The sequence below is a fragment of the Macaca nemestrina genome, chromosome 16 (assembly GCF_043159975.1).
Source record: "Macaca nemestrina isolate mMacNem1 chromosome 16, mMacNem.hap1, whole genome shotgun sequence".
In the NCBI taxonomy this organism is placed as follows: Eukaryota; Metazoa; Chordata; class Mammalia; order Primates; family Cercopithecidae; genus Macaca; species Macaca nemestrina.
The window spans coordinates 11,678,157-11,699,536 of NC_092140.1; the positions used below are offsets into that span (position 1 = coordinate 11,678,157).

The 21,380-nt window shown below is 36.8% G+C and overlaps 2 protein-coding genes across 5 annotated transcripts in view; both read left to right on the forward strand.

The window, feature by feature from the left end:
- LOC105469844 (fibroblast growth factor 14) overlaps positions 1–21,380 on the forward strand; it is a 681,850-nt gene that overhangs the window by 295,288 nt on the left and 365,182 nt on the right. The window lies entirely within an intron of this gene.
- LOC139359052 (uncharacterized) overlaps positions 1–21,380 on the forward strand; it is a 62,559-nt gene continuing 41,179 nt past the window's right edge. The window contains exon 1 of the mRNA XM_071081071.1: positions 1–21,380. This exon is cut by the window's right edge and continues 41,179 nt beyond it. The gene's annotated coding sequence lies outside the window, so the exon portion shown is untranslated.

Below are 21,380 nucleotides of genomic sequence, written 5' to 3' on the forward strand. Positions count from 1 at the left end.
TTAATTTAATATAAAAGCCTTTACCTCTAGTTAAAATCATTTTAGGCAATAGGCCCATTGGAGGTTACCTGGTTGCAGGAGAACCTTTTCTGTCCTAAAAGCACACTAGTCAATGTCCACTGATAGATCTCTCCAAAATAAAGGAGTAGGGGCACACCCAGAGCACACAGACCTCAGGACTTAGTTCATCCCAGTTCTGAACTCCTCTAGTCTCAGCCATTTCTAATAACAACAACCTTTTAACCTCTTCTGCTTCTGAACAAATGCTTGCTTATTTCACAGCTCAGTATCTAAATCTAATCAAGTCAATTATCATGCACAACCTATTTGTATAAATATTTTAGCAAATGTAGCAAGAGTAAATTATTACTAGCTGTAAATAGAACATCTTTCTAAACTGTCACACATTGCCTTAGCATAAAAACACAAAACATATATGAATTACTAAAAAAATTGACACTTATTTTTTGCTTATGAAATATGATAGATCCTTTGTGAGATACAAATCTTAAGAGATTGTCTTGGTATTATACCTGGGTTTATCAGCTAAATCATCATTCTAATTATAAATATTCAGGGACACGACTTTCTAGAAATGGAGTGCTAAATTAAAAAGCAAACTAGTGACAGATTGTCTGTTTTCTGCATAGACACAGGGTGCTGGAGGTGGAAAAGAAACTCTTGTTACCGATGGTGATATGCAGAACTGGCTGGTGGGGGTCTTGAGACAGTTTCATCAAATGTGCAGAATTAGGGCAGGTCTAGTCACAGATGTACAGATAATGCTGGAGATGGGACTCAGTTCAACCCTGAAGAGGGAAAACCCACACATGACTGTGATGAGACCATTTGGGCTGCATGGTGAGCACTAGTACATTCCAGTGAGCCGCAGGTCTCCAGACTTGGGCTGAGGCTCAGCAGTTTTTCTCGGGTTGACTGCTGATGGTGACGAATGGGAGCAGGCCTCTTAGCTCATGGTTTTGACACCCATGTGCTCTCCCAGATCTCAGCAGGGAGCTTTACACACGTGGCAGTTGTTATTTTCTGATCATCTCTGCTCTGTTTACACAGAGTGGCTTCAAACACTCCTCAGGGTATTGTCTGACAGATGTGCTCTGGGACAAATACAATTTCCCTGTGTGTGAAGGAGGCGAGGCTGGCAATTTGAAAATGGAAAAATGACAAACTCATTCAGTCGTTTTATACCCAGCAGGGAGTTTTTGTGTCCCCAGTTTGGCCCTCAGCTCCAAAGTTACTTTTGTGCATCTGAGTGTTATTGAGTCAAAGATTTTGGACTCTTGAATCACTTGGACCATGGAGAATATGGCAAAGTGTCAGCCAAGTCTACTTGAGAGACAGAATTGCTGCCTGTTAAAAAGGAAGGTGATAAATATGGCTGATTTGTTACTATGATCAAGTAGGCAAAAGAATTCATTAAACCATAAATTTGTCCAAAAGCGTATTAGAAAACTGTTTGTCCCAGACAGATTCACCAAGGGATAGTATATTTCTAACGCTGTCTCCAACCAAATGCTTTTATAAGTATTACCGTTTCTGGAAATTTGGGAAAATGTTGAATTCTGGATCTTTCTGCTCTAAAAGCCTTAGTGATTTTAGAATTGGAGGCACATGAATATATTTTGAAAGCAACATGCTGACCAATTAGAGATTTGATATAGTCAAAATTGTGAAGTAATGAAAGTTTGTCTGAGGCATCTTGTGGTAACCAGCTAGGATTTTTTTGTTCTACCTGGGAGGGATTTTTTTGAGAATATGGGTTTTTGTTTTTGTGTTTTCTTATGACCCAACACTACAGTGCTTAAAAAAAAAAAAAAAAAGTTCTCCAGTCATTTGCCTGAAGCAGACAGCTATTTCATTGCAAGTATGGGAATTTATATGAGTACAGACTATATACAAATAGGCAATTACAGCAGCTGGCAGTGGTCATAAATTAGTCTGGCTGAAAACATATCTTGTGGGTAATTTCTTCTTACTATTATTTTTAAATTTTCCCATTGTTCAAGCAAGGTCCTAGCTTATATATAGGCCAGTTTCTTTTTCTTCCTGACTGCATAATTAATCTATATTTCCTGGTTAGTTGTATTTTGTGCCTACTCTCCTGTCAGAAGAAATATCCCAGGCATGTGTAATGGCAACTTGAAATCTGATAGCTGTGGGTTGAAATCCTGCCTCTGACAGTTGGAAACTGCACGTGCTTGAAAAATTCAAGTACCCTCTCTGAGTCTCTGGGAATCCTAAGATGTAAAACAGGGTAAATACAATCCCCTTTCTTGGTTGTTACAATAAGTAAATACAGTCACATATGAAAACATGAAAATATCATCATAGTGCATATTAAGTTTTCAGTGAATGTTACTTGTTCTTATCAAACAATTTTCCTAAGTTTTTACGTGAGAGTAACCATTATCCAAATTGGTGGTTTTTTTTTTTTAAGAGTAAAGTATTAATAAACACCAGGACAACAGGCATAAGTCAGACTGTCCTTGGCATACCAGGACATTGGTCACCATTTTTCAAGGAGGACTAATCCACAATTCTAATGAGTAAATGGGATTAGAGCTTCACCACTAGTTAACTCTGCTCATCATCTGGACGTCAGCATCATAAGCATTTACAATTTGGTTTCTTTTTAGTTGACTCTCCTCACTCTATAGCTTATCGTTCATTCCTAATTTTACAGATATTTATTGAATGACCTTTGCTAAAAGGTCATTATTTTTATTTTAACCTAATAACATTTCCTTGATATACTGGATATATAAGGAAATGTGTCCCAACTCTAATAATTTTGAATAAGATACAAAACAATGTCATCTATGTCAAATAAGCAAAGAAATATATACATATCATACATTATATAATACATTATATATATACACACACAAATTGTATTTAAATATGTACAGTTGATTGGTGAACAACATGAAGGTTTGGAGTGCTGACCCACTTGTAGTAGAAAATTCATATATAACTTTTGACTCTCCAAAACGTTCACTACTAACTGTTGATTGAGAAGGCTTACTGTTAATATCGACAGTTGATTAACTCATATTTTGTACATTATATGTATTGTATACTGTAGTCTTACTATAAGGTGAGATAGAGAAAAGAAAATGCTATTAAGAAAATTATAAGAATAGAAAACATGCTTGCTCTTCATTAAGTGGACGTGGATCATCATAAAGGTCTTCATCCCCGTGTCTTCACACTGAGTAGGCTGAGGGGGAGGAGAATGAGGAGGGGCTGGTCTTGCTGTCTCACAGGTGACAGAGATGGAGAGGTGGAGGAAGTGGAAAAGAAGGCAGGAGACGCAGGCACATTTAGTGTAACTTTATGAAAATACATTGTAATTTCTGTCTACCTTTTTGCTTTTTCATTTCTCTAAAAATGTTTCTATACAGTACCAATCCTTCTTTCACCATTTGCTTTGGTTTCATGGGCCTCCTGTCTCATAGAGGGCCCATGTTGTAAAAGAAGTCAAAAGGAGTCTTGGATAATTGGAACCCTTCTGCCAAACTGTCTGACAACTGTCTGGCACGGATTTGGAAGGACTCGTCTCCATCAAGTCATCTTCTGTTAATTTCTCTACTCTGGCAGTCCATTAACTCTTGAATTTTTCCAAGATCCATTTCAGAAACCCTTCATCCTGACTTTTTTTTTTTCCAATATCCACAATCCTTTTAATGATTTCCTTGATAGACTCTGTCATAATTCCTGTGAAGTTATGCACAACATCTGGACACAGTTTTCTCCGGCAGGAATTTATGGTTTCTGGCTTGATAGCTTTCAGGACATTTTCTGTAACAATGACAGTATCTCCAAAGGTATAATCCTTCCAGGCTTTCATGATGTTTCTCTATTTGAGCTCTCTTCCATAGTGTTGATAACCCTTTCCATAAAGTACCATGTATAATGAGTCTTAAAGGTGTTTAGGACCCCCTGACCTAAAGGCTGAATTAGGGACATTGTGTTTGGGGGCGAGTAGACTGCATCAGTGTGTTCATTGTTGAACTATGGGGTTCTAGGTGGCTAGAGCATTGTTCAGTATTATAAGAACTTTAAAAAGCCAGTCCCTTATTGATGAGGTACTTCCTGACTTCAGGAACAAAGTCACTGATGGAACCAATCCAGAAAAAGGGTTCTCGTTGTCCATTTCTTCTTGTACAGCCAAAAGACTGGCAGCTGGCGTTTACCTTTTCCCTTCAAGGCTTGGGAGTTAGCAGCTGTATAAAAAGTGCAGTATTAATCATAAATCCAATTGCATTTGTGCAAAACAGTGGGGGTAACCTCTCCATCCCTTCCTTCCTTAAATCCTAGTGCTTGCTTATCTTCCTTACTAAGAAATGTCCTTTGTGGATTCCCACCCCCCACCCAAAATAGAGCACTTTCATCTGCATTAAAAACCTGTTCAGGTAGATATCCTTTTTTTTCTCAATTATTTTCTTAATGGTGTCTGGGAACTCATCTGCTGCTTCTTGACTGGCACATGCAGCTTCCCTTGTTATCTTCATATTTTTAAGACAAATCTCTTCCTAAAATTATCAAACCATCCTTTGCTGGTATTAAGTTCTTCAGCTTTAGATCCTTCACCTTCCTTTATTAAGTTGTCATGCCATGACTTTGCTTTTTCTTGAATCATATTAGAGTTTATAGATATGCTTTCTTATAACAATTCTGTATCTACATAAAAGCTGCATTTTCATTTCAAGATAAAAAGGTATTTTTTAAATTAATATTATTATACTTTAAGTTGTAGGGTACATGTGCATAACGTGCAGGTTTGTTACATATGTATACTTGTGCCATGTTGGTGTGCTGCACCCATCAACTCGTCATTTACATCAGGTATAACTCCCAATGCAATCCCTCCCCCCTCCCCCCTCCCGATGATAGGCCCCGGTGTGTGATGTTCCCCTTCCTGAGTCCAAGTGATCTCATTGTTCAGTTTCCACCTATGAGTGAGAACATGCGGTGTTTGGTTTTCTGTTCTTGTGATAGTTTGCTAAGAATGATGGTTTCCAGCTGCATCCATGTCCCTACAAAGGACACAAACTCATCCTTTTTGATGGCTGCATAGTATTCCATGGTGTATATGTGCCACATTTTCTTAATCCAATCTGTCACTGATGGACATTTGGGTTGATTCCAAGTCTTTGCTATTGTGAATAGTGCCGCAATAAACATACGTGTGCATGTGTCTTTATAGCAGCATAATTTATAATCCTTTGGGTATATACCCAGTAATGGGATGGCTGGGTCAAAAAAAAAAAAAAAAAAAAAAAGGTATTTTGCAAAAAGTCCAAGATTTTCATGCCTGCTGGCATAGCTGCAGCAGTGGCTTCATGGGTCTCCTCTCTCCTCTCCTCTCCTCTCCTCTCCTCCCCTCTCCTTTCCTTTTCTTTCCTTCCTTCTTTTTTTTTTTTTTAAACAGTGGTCCTTACACTGGATTCATTTATCTTGAAATGAAACCACAGCTGCAGACCTCAATCTATAATACATACCAAGCAATTTAACTGTTTCTTGTAATGTCATGACTTTTCTCTGCTTCTTAGGAGCATTATCAGCATCACTAGTGGCAGTTTGGGTCTCATGGTGTTATTCAAGGTGTATGCTATTGCATTAAAACATGTTAAAAAAATATGCCAGAAACATGAGAGATCACTTTTTATTGTGATACGTAATTTACCAGAGTTATGACCTGCCCATGCAGAGATGCTTAGCATTACATGGCATTTTAAGTGATACTTTTGACACTTGAGCTCACTACAATAGCAACAGGAGTTGGCTATGAAATTACAGTAGTATAGTATGTGTTACAGTTAATTTTGTGCAGTTATAATTTAATACTGCATCTTTATGGTTGTTTATAATTTCTCTCAACTGCACTGGTGCCATTTTTGGTCAGTAAGTATATACATAAATTTTGATACAATTTACCTTTTTATAATAGATTTGTGTAAGTTTTATGGTAGCACTTCATCTGATAGACTTGTATTGACATATATTTTATGCATTCATGACACACCTAACTTAAGAATTTTTTTTTTATATTTCTAGGCCACATGGTTTCTCTGCATGTTTTTGTAAATTGTCACAAATCTCCACAAATTTTTCTAATAAATTTATTGAAAACATTCCACATAGAAATAGACGTGTACAGTTCAAACCATGTTGTTCAAGCATTACCTGTATATATATATGTGCCCACACCAACAGGTTTCCTGAATAAAAGTACACATGTATATTAAACATGAATGTGTGTTTTCTCCCCTAACTTCACCTGAATCTTGAGAGCCCTCTGATCCTAACCTTATGCTTCATGCTGCCTTCTTCTTCATAAAACCTTTGCTGTATAACATCTTTACCAAGTTTTAGAATCATTTTCTTTCTTTTTCCGTTTTCTTCTCAAATCTTAAATGCCGCTCTGGTATCTTGTGTTAGGGTGCTCCAGGATAACTAGATTGATAAATGTGTTCACTCTGTGTGTCTAAAGTAGTTGTGCCTAGGCATTTATGTGTTATATGATTATGCACAAATATTACTGTTGATATTACATGTACTAGTTTTGTCTCTTATGTTAAAATTAACATACATTGATTTTAAATGTATTTATACAGGCTAAGAATTTCTTTTAGTATATTATCCTTTTCAGAAAAACTATCTTCATTATAACTTAGACTTTCAGACTTTTGTCAAGTGGAAAGAAGCGTGAGGAGATGCCCAGTCAGTGTGGAAGTCTCTTGGGATGACTTACGCTCAGCTAAATTCATAAAGGAAATGGCTTCTTCTGCCTCTGCCTTATTTTATTCTGAACAGATATGACATTACTCTAAGACATGATGTGGGCACAGTTTTGGTCACCCATAACTGGGATAAGTGCAGTGGCACTTAGTGGGCAAGAGTCAGAGTTTTTAGACAAAGAGCAGTGCATAAGACTGCATTGCTATTTGAACAATGAATATTTTCATATATTGCATGGCATGGCTGCTTTTTACATAAAAACACAAAGTGTATTTTCTACCACGTTAATGTGTGCTAACTTTCCCAGGAATGAAACTACACTACAAATCGGGGCAGATTGTGGTTTCTGTCTAGTACATCATCAAGAGGTCAAGAGTTGTTCACCATGTTTGAACCTAGCAATGACAATGCTGCTAGTGGCTTCTCAGCCACCAATGTGTCATCCCCACATCAGTCAGTACCAGTAGCTGTTGCATTTATGATGATTTTATGCATATATATAAACTTATCACCAGGCCTTATTTCAAATGTCCAATAAAATGTTTGTCTCAGGAAAGAAATAATGTTGACAATATTCAGTAGGGGTAGTGGTCAGAGTCCACTCTGGAGACAGAAATGATACCAGCTATTTGAACTGAAAAGATTGAATACAAACACTTCTTAATTAGTAAAATGTTGTCAGCTGGTAACTTAAAGGGTAGGAAAAGAAACTCTAAGGTATTATGGAAGTAGCAACATCAGGAAGCAGTTGCCTCCCACCCCCAGAATTGTGGGGAAGAAAGGAAAACAAAAAACTTAGAGGGAAGGTCTGGTGAAGCTCAAACTCAGACCTGTAAGTAAGGCATGGCTCGGCTGGTGCTGGTATCTCTGAGCTCAGAGGAAAGACCTATGAAGCTGGGATCCAGACCTCTGAGGAGGACCAATGGCTGGCTGGTATTTGAGGGAAGAAGGAGACAATTAACCTGGTTCTCCAAGTGTTGAACAAAATTGCAAACAGTATTCAGCTGCTGCCACAAGGAGGCTCTGCTGTCACTGGGGTGATTGAAGCATCCTAGAGTGATGCTCACAAGATCCACAAGTAGCCAAGGAGCTCTCCCCTAGAGGGACACAGGAAGGGGCAAGTTTCTTCCACCTTGTCCGACTTTGAAGTCTCTGGTGATCCTAGTGGCAGATCCTAACAGAGAGAATCTTGGCAAAGCAGAATGTGGTTTGCAGGGTCTCAGCTTCAGCAGCACGAAACCGAGCATAGAAGAGCAAGTTTAGAACTGAGAGACACAGAGTAAGTAACTAGCACATTTGGCTATTGTTTTACACTTCCTAAATCCAAAGTTACTCATTATAACCCCATCATCTGGTATAATGGTACCTAAGCATTTGCATAGTATGCTGCTACTACTCTATTTGTATGTGTTAATCTCTTACTATTGTCTTTTATGTCACTATTACATTGATTTAAGATTATTCTTGGAGGGAGTTAGCAATTTCATTTCAGAATAACAAAAGAGACATTAACAAATATTTATTATAAAAACGAGTTTCAAATATGATAGAACCGAGAGCCACTAAGTTGATTCAGACAGTATAATATATACTTAGACTTTAGACTACTGGCTCCTAGCCAAATCAATAGCAATGCCATCTGATCTCAGTTTCAAGGCTTGTAAACACAAAGGATCTCATGTGCTGTTAGATTCTGACTTCATTGAGGAAGGCATCTCGCAGTTGGCATACACTGATCTTTTTTTGGAATGGACAGGCATTAATGGAAATGTGAATCTCAGCAGTCATTCTGGCTGTCCTCAGCTTTGTAGCCCTACTTCTGAAAGCAAAAAAGGCACGTAGAGGACGTGGCCTACTTGACCACTGCCATCTGTGCCCGTTCAGTGGCTCAACTCTGAGTGACCATTACAGCCAGAGCCTGGGCTTTTAGTGAAAATTAAACTTAAACACAATGGTTACCAGTGGTTGAGCTTCTACAGCAGTAAACTACTCTGATAAAGGTTGTAAACACAACATTTCTAGGTAGTAAATATCATCTTCATTTTATAGATATGGCGATTGACTGCAGAGGCCTGGAACTTACCTAAGACACAGCTAGTGAGAGAACTCACTCTGCCTCTTTTCTATAACCTAAAAACCATTTCCACTCTGCCTTCGAATAGTAACACAGGAGATAAAGTCATTGATTTTAGGGGATTATTTTTGCAAGTAGTACAATTATGCGGCAAATTAATTGACATCGATTACTTGAAAAATTCAATAAGCCTGTAATAGAAATGTCTGACACATATTAGAGTCTCAGTAAATACATGTTGTATATATGCAATGAATATCCACAACAAATTTTTGTTGCAATGATAATTTTCAAATTGGTCCATTTTGATTTTGACCTTTTTATCTAGGCAGTTTTGCTAAAAAGCCGTTTTGCACATATAAAGATAATCATCTAACACTAGAAGACAATTATTCAATAGGGTCTCTTACCATTTAAGCTTCAGATATGGCAAATGGAATTTCACAACACAGGAATAACAAAGACAAGACTTTAAAATGACAATTATTCCCAGAGAGTTTCTAAGTATAAACCTTGGATACAAAATAAAGAGTGCTTTCATATCTACACAGTGCAGAAAAGAACTGCTTGTAAGAGAAAACTAATTAAAATGATCTGCAGAAATTATGTGACTGATAAACCACTTGTCTCAGCCACTCAGGAAATCAGACATCAAAACCATGATTCTTTTCAATTTCCATGTCTTGTAAGTTTTGATGAAACAGAATTGTGCTCGAAAAGTCAGTGTCACGAGGCACGTTTGTTCATAGCCCCCTTGCGTAAGTTGTGTAATAGTTGACAGAACTTTCATAACTGAATGCTAAGTAGTGTCAACTTCCTTGAAAGTAAAATTTGGGAAAAATTTAGGCAGTAATATTGACTAAAAATGCCATCTTATGCCAGCTGTTAAAATTAGTTAACTACTAAAACTACTAGGATCAGTTTCCAAAACATGATTTTATCCAGGAATATTAGTGTTTCTTGTAGTCACACTGCAGGGCATGAATGGAAACCCATCTTACTGAAAAGATACTTTCCATTGGAGCTTTGCTTCCCTCGTCTTAAATATCAGATACTGGGTTGAATACCTGCCAGTGTCCTCTTCTGAATAGAATGTAATACATTTATAGACATTTTCCACCCTTTTTACATAGGAGCTAAACAATTTCTCCTTGACCGCAGAGAATGGAAACAATTGGTAATAGAATACAGTCTGGCTGTGTTGTGATCATAAAAGATACGCTAGACTCAAATGAATGCAAACCAATATTTAAAATAGATTACCTTGGTTCTTAGTTTTCCCTACACTCTGGAACACGCCAGTGGGAAATTAAGATTGTATTCTGAATTCTGTATCTATGATAGCAGAAAACTGGGTTTTAGAAATATTTTCAACAGGTAAAATTGAACCAGAAAGGATTTGACTTCCCTTTTACAGGAGCACAATCTTTGAAATCTTAACAGGTTGGCTCCAAATTCTGGTTTGGTGCTTTAGTTTCCTAAGCCACAATATGTGGATCAAGAATGCACCTACTTTATACAGTAACTTTCAGGATTAAATGAAGTACTTTATGTAAAATATACTCATCTTTGTATCTGACCTATGGTAAGCATTTTCTATATTTGCTGTGATAGGAGTTTGTATGACACAAACATGTGTCTCTTTTGATTTAATAGAAAGTGTCCAAATTTGAAAAATAAATTATTAGATTTAGGATATATATTTCTAAATATTAGATTATAGAATTTTAAATCTATGTATTTTTTCAGTTTAATACGTATTTGTTTATTTCAATTGTGTATATCAAATACCTTATGGATTGACTTTGATTTCTCAGTTAGAAATTGCAGTGAAGTATCTTCTACTATAAAGCTTGAAAATATGGAATATTTTTGACCTAAATATTATTCCACGTCTCGATGAATAAAAGAACACTGCATTTGGTGTAATTAATTACATTAAATTTCTAAGTTATGCAAATGGTGCATTGTAACGTGAACTTTTTAAAAGTACATGTTACATGCGATGTGTGCCCCACTTTAAGATTCATTTTCATTAAAAATTCTCTCTGCTTATCACAGTTACCATTTTTGTTACTTTTCCCAACTTGGCAGTGATTGTTTTTAAAGTGGCCTTCATTAAACTACAGCATTTCTAAAGTGACAAAATTTCAGGAGCACCTTAGTCTCTGACTGATTGCAGGTTGACAGTTGAGTACCATGTCTCAATTGTGTATCATAGAGAAACGAACCCAAACAGGAACAGGAAACTAACCCACTTACTAAAAAGTAGGATTTTGGCACTTAACCTTTCTGGTTGTAGTTCCTATTACATAAGATAATGATTTCAAATTCCTAAGTTAGATATGAATATTAAATGACAGAACGGATACAAAGTTAAGTGACCACCATAAGTCATTCTCAAAATTACTTTTACATACATATAGAGAAGTAGAAAAGCCATGAGCTTTACAATCAGACAAACATCTGCATACATATCATCTTCTATACTTTTTTCTGGAATTTACATTTCCTACCTGTAAGATGGTTGTTGTGAGCATTAAATCAGTTAATACGTAAAAAGTGTAGTATCTGACAGAGAAGGCACAGAGTTGGTAAAGCTAATTTAGACAACGTCTAAACCATTTTTGCATACCACCTGCTTTGTGCTAGGCTCTGTGTTAAGAATTACAGTCTGGGCCGGACGCGGTGGCTCACGCCTGTAATCCCAGCACTTTGGGAGGCTGAGGCAGGCGGATCACAAGGTCAGGAGATCGAGACCATCTTGACTAACACGGTGAAACCCTGTTCTCTACTAAAAATACAAAAGGATTATTTTTGGATCTCTGTGTTCCTCCTGACAAATGAAAAATTTGCCTCCTAATGACTGGTTTCTTGGCCTCAAATGCTACAAGTCAGGCTCATAGAGGATCCAGGTTATACAGAAAGATCAGCCGAGCAGTTTTTGGGGCGTGCTGTGATTCCCAGTTCACTCCACATCATCAGACTGCCTCCTATCTCAATTGCCTTTACTCACTCTACGTAATCCTGGAAAGTTTTCAAAGCGTAATGCACAGTTCTATGTGTGTCACCCCATCTTCAAAGAAGTTAGCATTGGACATATTGAAATTCCATCACACATTACAAAAAATGAGTATCTTTCCCCTTCTAAATTGGGTAGATTATTTGGGCCTGAAATACAGAATAAGAGGAAAGAAAAAAGTAATTCTTTATCTAGTACATAGCAGTTCTAGCATACGTGATCTTCAGATTCTGAGATTAAAAACTTCTGGGTTTTTTGTTGTTTTATAAAAATTTTCTTGAGAAAATAACTTAAATTCTCATTTGGAAAATGAAAGGCTTTGATAAAATAAGGTCGGAAGCATTTCTTAACCTAAGGGCATATATGTAATTGGAGTTGAAATTACCAAATTACATTTAAAATTGAAAGTAACTATAGACCAGGAAGTTAGGTTTGAAATAAGCATTGTTTTTAGCTTTTAATCAAGACTTGTCATTTAGCATAACTTGCTAGCTAGTGCCCTTCTGTTAATTGATCCCTACGTGGGTTTTAAAAGCAGTAGCCTGTCCTTTTGCTTGCTCTGTGGACCTTGGATAGTAAACACAGGCTAAATAACCATTTATTTTTAGCTACAACTTAATACAGCTGAGAAAATATCAGAGGCTTGGTTTTCAAGACAGCAACTTAAACAAAATTCTGAGAGTAGAATTCAAGATGCCTTATACCTTTGTCTTCAGATTTTCCTCCATATATGAGGTAGAGTGATTTTTGCTTGAGGATTTTCAATCCATCTTAAGGGACTGAGAAAATTTGGTTTTAGCACCTCTGACCTTCCAACAGCCAAAGAAGAAGTTAAGTGGTTGGTTTCATTATACAGGTCATTGGATGCATGAGCTTTTTCTCCCACCTGTGTACCTGAGTACATTTATTCTCACCTTAATAAAAATAAGTTATTAATTCCCCAGGATAATACATTGTCAGAGAAATCAGTGAAATCAATTTTATTGTTCCAGAAACCAAATTAGGAAATGGCCTATGTCTTCCATTGCTAAATATTGCCATAGTCACTGTTTATTCCATTAGAATTATTCTCTTAATAATTAACCAGACAATTGATTGACATCATTTCCATTGTTCTAACAGGAACAATAAATTGATTTAGAAAAATGATACAAAATTTTAAATTGCTAAACTTAGACCAAGTTATTTCTCTAGCATTTACCATTTGAGGGATTTGTGGTGAGGGAATCTTCATTTTAGGATTTTCAGATTCAATGAAGTTGGATTAAGTACAATGCCTGGCACATACCTGGAGCTGAATAATTTTGTAGCTCAGCTCTTCCTTCCTCCCCTTCCCTAACCAGCACATACACATGGAGGTGGGGGGAGAAAAAGGGAAAGAGAAAGAGAAAAACTTAGCTTTAGTCTAAGTAGAAGTGAATTTTAATGATCAAAAAAGTATGTAGAGCATGTATCACACAAAGGGGGCAGAGGAAAGGTGGTAAATGTTAAGGCCAATTATACTCCTTGTTAACGTCCGTTGTTTAACTTTGCTCTGTTTCAAATTTGGTCAATAGTATTTCCTATATACTTTCAGGTACAGTCAAATATAACTGTTAGGAGTTGTGGGGGAACTTTACACTTAAAGAATAAAGACCAAAACTAGTGATAGTAGGAGGCATTGAAAGTCAGTATTAATAAGGGTTTTGGGAGCCATTTCTGACAGTTTTGCTTTTCGTAGTAAGGAGCATCCCAATTATTTCACTTAACAAAGCACTTCATCTACTACGTTTATGAGAAAATTCATACCTGGGCAAGGAGGCTCTGCTCCATCAGTGCATTTCGCTTATGCTGATCAGGAAGGGAACACAAGTTACCTGGAAACACGTCTTTAAAGTCTTCCTGTTGCTGGGGATTTTATTATTTTTCTTCTGTGATTGCCTCAACAACTTGCTTCCTTTGACAATGTATAATGTGTATTATTATTATAATAATATTTATTTCTCCGTGCCAGAACCGACCTTAATTGTATGCCCCATCCTGAAATGATTAGCAGATAACGCTAATCATTTTAATGAGTAGTTCACACAAGGTTTCTCCCTGAATCTCTATTATAAAAGGAAAGTATGGAATAAAAAATGTCTTGTTAGTAAGAAAGCTAAATGAAAGAAAGAATAATAATTTATTCCTTTATTCATTGAATTTTTTTGAATAAATATTTACCAGTAACTAGTTTTTTTGTGCTTGGGGATATGTCTGTGAACCAAAATAGACCAAAACATCTTACCAAAATGGAGTTGATATTCTAGTAGGCCAAGAATAATTACAATAGAGTATGTTAAAAAAAATCATGAGTGCAAAAGAAAAATAAAGAAACAGAGTTAGAGGTTAGGAAATGTGTGGGAAATTCCATTTTAAATAGGGTGAGCCTCTGTAGGAAGATAATATTAAGTGAACATTTAGCAATTATGTGGGACTTCATCTCTTGAATATGAGACAAGCACATTCCAGGATGAGAGGTGCCTTGAGCAAAGGCTTCAAGATGAGATATAATTTAGGTGAAAAAAAAAAAAAAAAGGCCAGTTACAAGAGACAAAAGGAGAGAATTAGGAGATGAACTCGGAGATAAGAGACACTAATCTTACAGGGCCTTCCAGGATATAGAGATTTTGGCTTTTACTTTAAGCAAAATGGGACACTATTTCTTCAATTTCATAATTTTGAAGAAATAAATGAGCAATTGCCTTAGATTTAATGATGAAAAATCCAAATGCTGCCAAAATATTTAAAGAGGTTTATTCTGAGCCAATATGAGTGACCATGACCTGTGGAAACAGTTTCAAGAGGTCCTGAGAAAGTGTGCCCACAGCAGTTGACTTACAGTTTAGTTTTATACATTCCAGAGAGATTGCAAATGCAGGTAAAATCATAAATCGATACATGAAAGGTATACATTGCTTTAGCCTGAAAAGGCAAAGATGTTGAAGCACGGCCTTACAAGTTGTCAGTGGGTTTTAGAGATTCTTTTGTTGACAATTGGTTGTCAGAGCTAAGCTTTGTCTAAAGACTTGAGGCGTCAGTAGAAAGGAATGCTTAAGGTAAGGGGGTCTATTGTCTGTCATTTAATGCTATACCAGAGTCAGGCTGGAAAGTAAGCCATGTTATATTGGGTTAACTAAAAAATGCCCAACACTTAATGAGATAGTATGGTTTGTAAGACATAATTCCCCAGCCCCCTTAGAAAGAAATCTGGGCAAGAGGAAAAAAAACAGTCAGAGTTCAGTCTTCAGATTTTGAAAGACTGCAGAGTTGAGAATAGGCTGAAGGAAAACAAGGATGGAACAGAGAGACCAGGAAACTTTTGCAGCCATCCAGATAAAATATGATGGAAGCTTGGACCAGGGTGATAGCAATGGTGGTCATGATAAGTAGCTCTAAAATATTTGAAGGTAGAGTAGACAACATGTGCTGAGGAATTAGTTGTGAAATGGAGAGATAGAAAGATACCAAGGAACACTCCAGGTTTCTTGGCTTTGGTAGATGGATGGTTGTGGAAGCTGGATGAAAGAACCAAAGCAAGTGGATTGCATAGAAAACTTGGTTCATTCAAATTATTAAATGAGTTACTAAAGTGCTCTTTAGAGATGACCCATTAATTTGAGTTTGGAATATTTTACTTAGTCAAGGCACGGGAATGTATTCATCTATTTTCATGTTGAATGTTGGCCCCATTTTATTTTATTTTATTTTGTATCTTTCAGTTTTGCATTCTACAGGATTCAGAACACATAATTTAAGCCACTGTTTATCCATTTTTGTTGCTATTGTTGATTTTCTGGTTGTGACTCTGGTTGTTGAAATTAATGAGAACTAATCTTTGGGAATATGGATTAAAGTCATTTGGAAAATGCCAGTTCTATATTATCTGTTATCACTGCTTTCTCTTCTATAATGAATACAGGCTAACAAGAGAAGATATGGCTTAGAGTTTTTTTATAATGCTGAGGAATAGCTGTGTTAAAGAGCTTGGCAAATGCCAACTGAACTAAAGTACACTGTATTATTTGTTTTTTCATTAAGCCCCTTCTATGAGATAATAGAATTTCACAATAATTCATAGTTATCTGCATCAGCAGCTCTTTGGAGTGCTGTTGACAAAATGTTGTAGTTTTTTTTTTTATTTTCCATTTTGAAATTGCATCATGAATTTCTTAGAGGTAATTTTAAATACAGTTCCTGTATAGTAATGTCAGAATGGATAAATTCAAAACATCCTGATATGGAATTTTTGGCTTCCCTGTTTGTTTTGACTGCTTAAATAATTATAGCTAGTTTAAAAAATTGTTGCTTAAGGGATTTTAGTTGAAACAAAATATTGCTGTATTGGTATGATTCCATTTATAGAAACTAAATCTGAAACATTATAATTTCACAGTTGGAAACTCATTCCACTTTTGCTTTTACAATTTTTACCATTAATGTTCTCAATTAATATAGATGTCTGCATAACACTACATAAAAGTTTTGGTGCATTTTACCAATCAGTTATTATCCCTAGAGTTTGTAGTTCTACTTGGAGGACAAAAACACATATCATAGTAATGTAAATAAATTAAAATACATAAGGTAGTTATAATGAGAAAGGTAAACTCATAAAATGTCAGAGGATGAGTACCTATTTCAATTGATAATCAGGCCACAGTTTATTTTTTTTTTTAAGAGCAGGGATGAAAAATTGCATTAAGTGAAAGATTCTGGAAATGGTAGAGAATATCACTGGGGATATTTTGACCAAAGCCAGTGGGAAGGTCGATGAATGTTTAGCGGCCATGACCAAAACATCAGAGCTAGAGTAAAGGCAAAGGAAAATGTTAAATGTCCTGAACATTTATTGGTATCCTCCAACATGTCTTCCTCTCTAGTTGATGCCTACACCCTATAACCAGAGTGTTATTCCTTTACCTGAAGGTTTTGATGCGTTCTTAAACACCTCAGGTCTCAGAGTTTCAAGGAATCTGTGCCCGAAGGCAAGATGACGCAATTCTTTCTCTTGCTTGGTTTAAGGGTTATGTTTTGGCTGAATGAATGGCCAAGAAGAGCAACAATTTCACTTTAGCCAAATAGAAGAAGAAACCTTCCTCATTCTCAAGTACATTAATTCCGGTATCTTTTATGGTTTGTTGTTTACATATTTTACTATTTTGCCTCCTACTATTTCAGCCTTCGCTTTAAAATGTGTCTAATGGTCCTTGAATGTGAGAGGAAGGTTTCAGGCCGAATACATTTATTAGAACATCCCAACATCCCTCATGCAAAGGAAAGGGTAATTGCCTCCGAGCTGGAGGAAGTCCTCTGTGGTCTTGGTTGCCTAGTGGTTTCCGCTGGGTAGCCTACTGATGCTTAGTCTCCATAGCTTTCTGCTGAGAGGCAAATGTTAGTTGGTCTTTAATTCAATGGCACAATATGACAAATCTAATACTTTTCAAAAATGTGGATAAATTAGATTATTCCTACGGAACATGATGAACTCTTCTGGAGCCCAGCTAATCCTCATTCTGCTGTCTACATTGACAGTTAGTTCTGGAGGGAGGAAGAGAGGCTGTGTAGACAAAACACCAACATTTATCCTTTTAGGTTATAATCACTTACAGCACTTTTAAAAATAGCTTGATTTTCCTGCACATTTTACACATTCGGAAACTGGATGGTTGATTTTTAGAAGATGAGTAGGGAATCAAGAGAGTGATTATTAAATATCCTCATCTTAAAAGGAGAAAATGGCTAGCAGGAGAGCCAGTAGTCAAAGGGTGAGAAAGCATATTTGGAGGAATTGAGGATGGCCCCAGCAGACTCGTTTAAAAGGCTTGTCTAAGACTTGTCTAAACAAACTGCGGCACCAAACCTGGGAATCATCCTTGACATTGCCAACACCCACCCTGGTTCTTTTGGCAAAATCTGTAGACATTTCATCAAAACATAACCAGAACGTGACAACTGCTCACCACCTCCACTGCATAACTCCAGCCCGAGTCACCATCTTCTCCTGGATGCAAAAGCTTGCTAACTGGTCTTTTTGCTTCTACCTACAAAAGATTGTAGGAAATCTTTTCTCTAAGTAGAAACCAGAATGAGCCTGTTAATACTCAAGTCAAATGTTATCAGGCCTCTACACAAACACTCCAGTGGCTTCCCAAGTCAATGAAAAGAAGAGGCAAGTTTGTATAATCTTCCCTCCCACCCCATCCTTGCCTGGTTCTTCATAAATGCATCTCCCAGTTTCTTCCTCTTGCTCACTCTGCTCCAGCTATTATGTATGGTCTACTGGCCATGTCTCATATATGCCAGGCGAGGCACCACTTATTGATCCTACTTGCAGACTACTTTTCTCCCATATATCTATGTTTCCTCTGTTATATTCTGTAGGTCTTTGCTCAAGGGTCATCTTCAAAATGAGACTTTTTCCCTGACACACTGTAACAGCAATGCCTTCCCTCTTATCACCATCGGACTTAATATATGTTGACACATCTATCTATATGTATGTGTATATATGTAGTCTGTGTGTATGTATAGTATTTGTGATGTACAGAGTCTGTTTCTTCCCTGAAGAGTGAGCTCCATGGACACAGACTCTCTATGTTTTGTTCACTGCTGTGCCCCAGTATCATGGATTGTATATGGCATATAAAAGATACTTAACAAATATTTATTGAGTCTGGACATGGTAGCTCACATCTGTAATCCCAGCATTTTGGGAGACTGAGGCAGGAGGATCACTTGAAGTTCAGAGTTCAAGGCCAGCCTGGGCAACAGAGTGAGATTCTGTCTCTAAAGATAAGTAAATAAATAAATAATAAAAGTAAATAAATACATATTTATTGAATAGATTAATGAATAACTTATTTTTTAACTTTAATATGATTTCCTCTGGGAAAGAAAATGTGTGAACTCTCTTTTTCCATGACTTCCTGAAAGTTTAGAGTAAACTGCATTTCATTCCATAGAAGAAGCATAAATTTTAAACATGGACTTTTGAAGGGCACTAAGTTGGTGCTAAGGAAGAAAGAATTTAACAAAAAAGAGAGTATGGTAAGACAGGAGCCAGTGACAGAGATCCTGTGTGTCTCTGGGGAAGAGACAGATGGTGAAAATAAAACTGGCCACTAAAATTAACTACCTAAGGGCTCCCTGGGTGGCCATCAGCAAATACTTCAGCTCTGAGGAACAGGAGGACAGAGACAGCTCTGACTGCAACCTAAATCCAACACTATCTGAAGAACCACCAAGTCTGTTGGGTTTTCTTCCTCACCCTTTCTATGTCCTCTACTGTTCTCACAGCTACTTCCCATTGTCCACAGGACCTCTTACCCATATTCTAGCCACCATGTTTCTCAGAGTTTAACCTTGCCACTTCTTTCTCTACACCATGACTGTAGAACTCTTTCTAAAAGGTGAATGTGATCATGTTATATTCTTCCTTAAAACTCTTTACTAGCTTTCCCCCATTTAATCTAAGAGAATGAAGTTCGAGTTCTTAATATACGTCAAGAGTTTCCAACGTCATGGCTCACCATTCCTCCCGCTTTTAACTCCCTGTAGCTGTGCTGTGTTGTCTCCAACTGCTGGGTCTCTATGAACTTCCATTCCTCTGCAGCCCCAAATCTTACCCCTCTGTTCATCTTCCATAGTGCAGTTGGATGAGAAGCCTCCTCTGATACCTGCTTCATTGGGCTAGATGTCTTCATAAGAGTCCTGTAGCATCCTGCATTACAATACAGATTGCACATATTCATAGTATTATAATCACACTAGTCTTTTGCTTATCAGTCTTTCCTCTAGATTATAAGTTTTTTATTTTTTGTGTGTATTTTACTTGTTTTTAGTTGACAAAGTTGTATATTTTTATAGTGTACATCATGGTGTTTTGAAATATGTATACATTGTGGAATCATTAAATCAAGCTAATTAGTATCTGCATCACCTCACATACTTATTTTTGTGGTGAGAACTCCTTAAAATCTTTTGAAATTTTCAAGAATATAATACATTGTTATCAACTATAGTTACCATATTGGACAATATATTTCTTGAATTTATTATTTCTATCAAAGTGAAATGTTGTGTCCTTGGACCAAAATCTTCTGAGCCCCCACCCCATGCCCCTGGAAACCACCATTATGATGTTCTCAACCTCTGTCTTTTATTTTTTAAGATTCCACATATGAATGAGGCCATGCAATATTTGTTTTTTCTAAACATCACTTACTTCACTTACTATAAATGTCCTCCAGATTCATCCATGTTGTTGCAAACACAAGATACCCTTCATTTTTAAGGCTTAATAATACTCCATTGTGTATTTATACCACATTAAAAAATCCATTCATGTGTTCATGGGTACTTAGGTAGATTTCATATTTCGGCTATTGTGAACAATGCTGCAGTAAATATGGAAGAGCAAATATCTCTATGACATACTGATTTAATTTCCTCTGGATACAGACCCAGTAGTGGGATTGCTGGGTCATGTGATAGTTCTATTTTTAATTTTTAAAGGAACCTCCATAATGAAAAAAGCTGTATTCATTTACATTCCTTCCAATACAGTGGAAGAGTTTTCTGTTTTCTACATCCTTGCCACCACTTGTTATCTTTCATCTTTTTGAGCACCAAAATAACAGGTGTGAGGTGATATTTCATGATTTTAGTTTGCATTTTCCTGATAATTAGTGATGTTGAACATTTTTCATATACCTGTTAGACATGTATATCTCCTTTTGAGAGATAACTATTCATATTCTTTACCTGTTTTTAAGAATTGCATTCTGAAATGCAAATCAAAACCACAATGAGATACCATCTCACACCAGTTAGAATGGCAATCATTAAAAAGTCAGGAAACAACAGGTGCAGGAAAGGATGTGGAGAAATAGGAACACTTTTACACTGTTGGTGGGATTGTAAACTAGTTCAACCATTATGGAAAACAGTATGGCGATTCCTCAAGGATCTAGAACTAGATGTACCATATGACCCAGCCATCCCATTACTGGGCATATACCCAAAGGATTATAAATCATGCTGCTATAAAGACACATGCACACGTATGTTCATTGCAGCACTATTCACAATAGCAAAGACTTGGAATCAACCCAAATGTCCATCAATGACAGACTGGATTAAGAAAATGTGGCACATATACACCATGGAATACTATGCAGCCATAAAAAAGGATGAGTTTATGTCCTTTGTAGGGACATGGATGCAGCTGGAAACCATCATTCTCAGCAAACTATCACAAGAATAGAAAACCAAACACCGCATGTTCTCACTCACAGGTGGGAATTGAACAATGAGATCATTTGGACTCGGGAAGGGGAACATCACACACCGGGGCCTATTATGGGGAGGGGGAAAAGGAGAGGGATTGCATAGGGAGTTATACCTGATGTAAATGATGAGTTGATGGGTGCTGACGAGTTGATGGGTGCAGCACACCAACATGGCACAAGTATACATATGTAACAAACCTGCATGTTATGC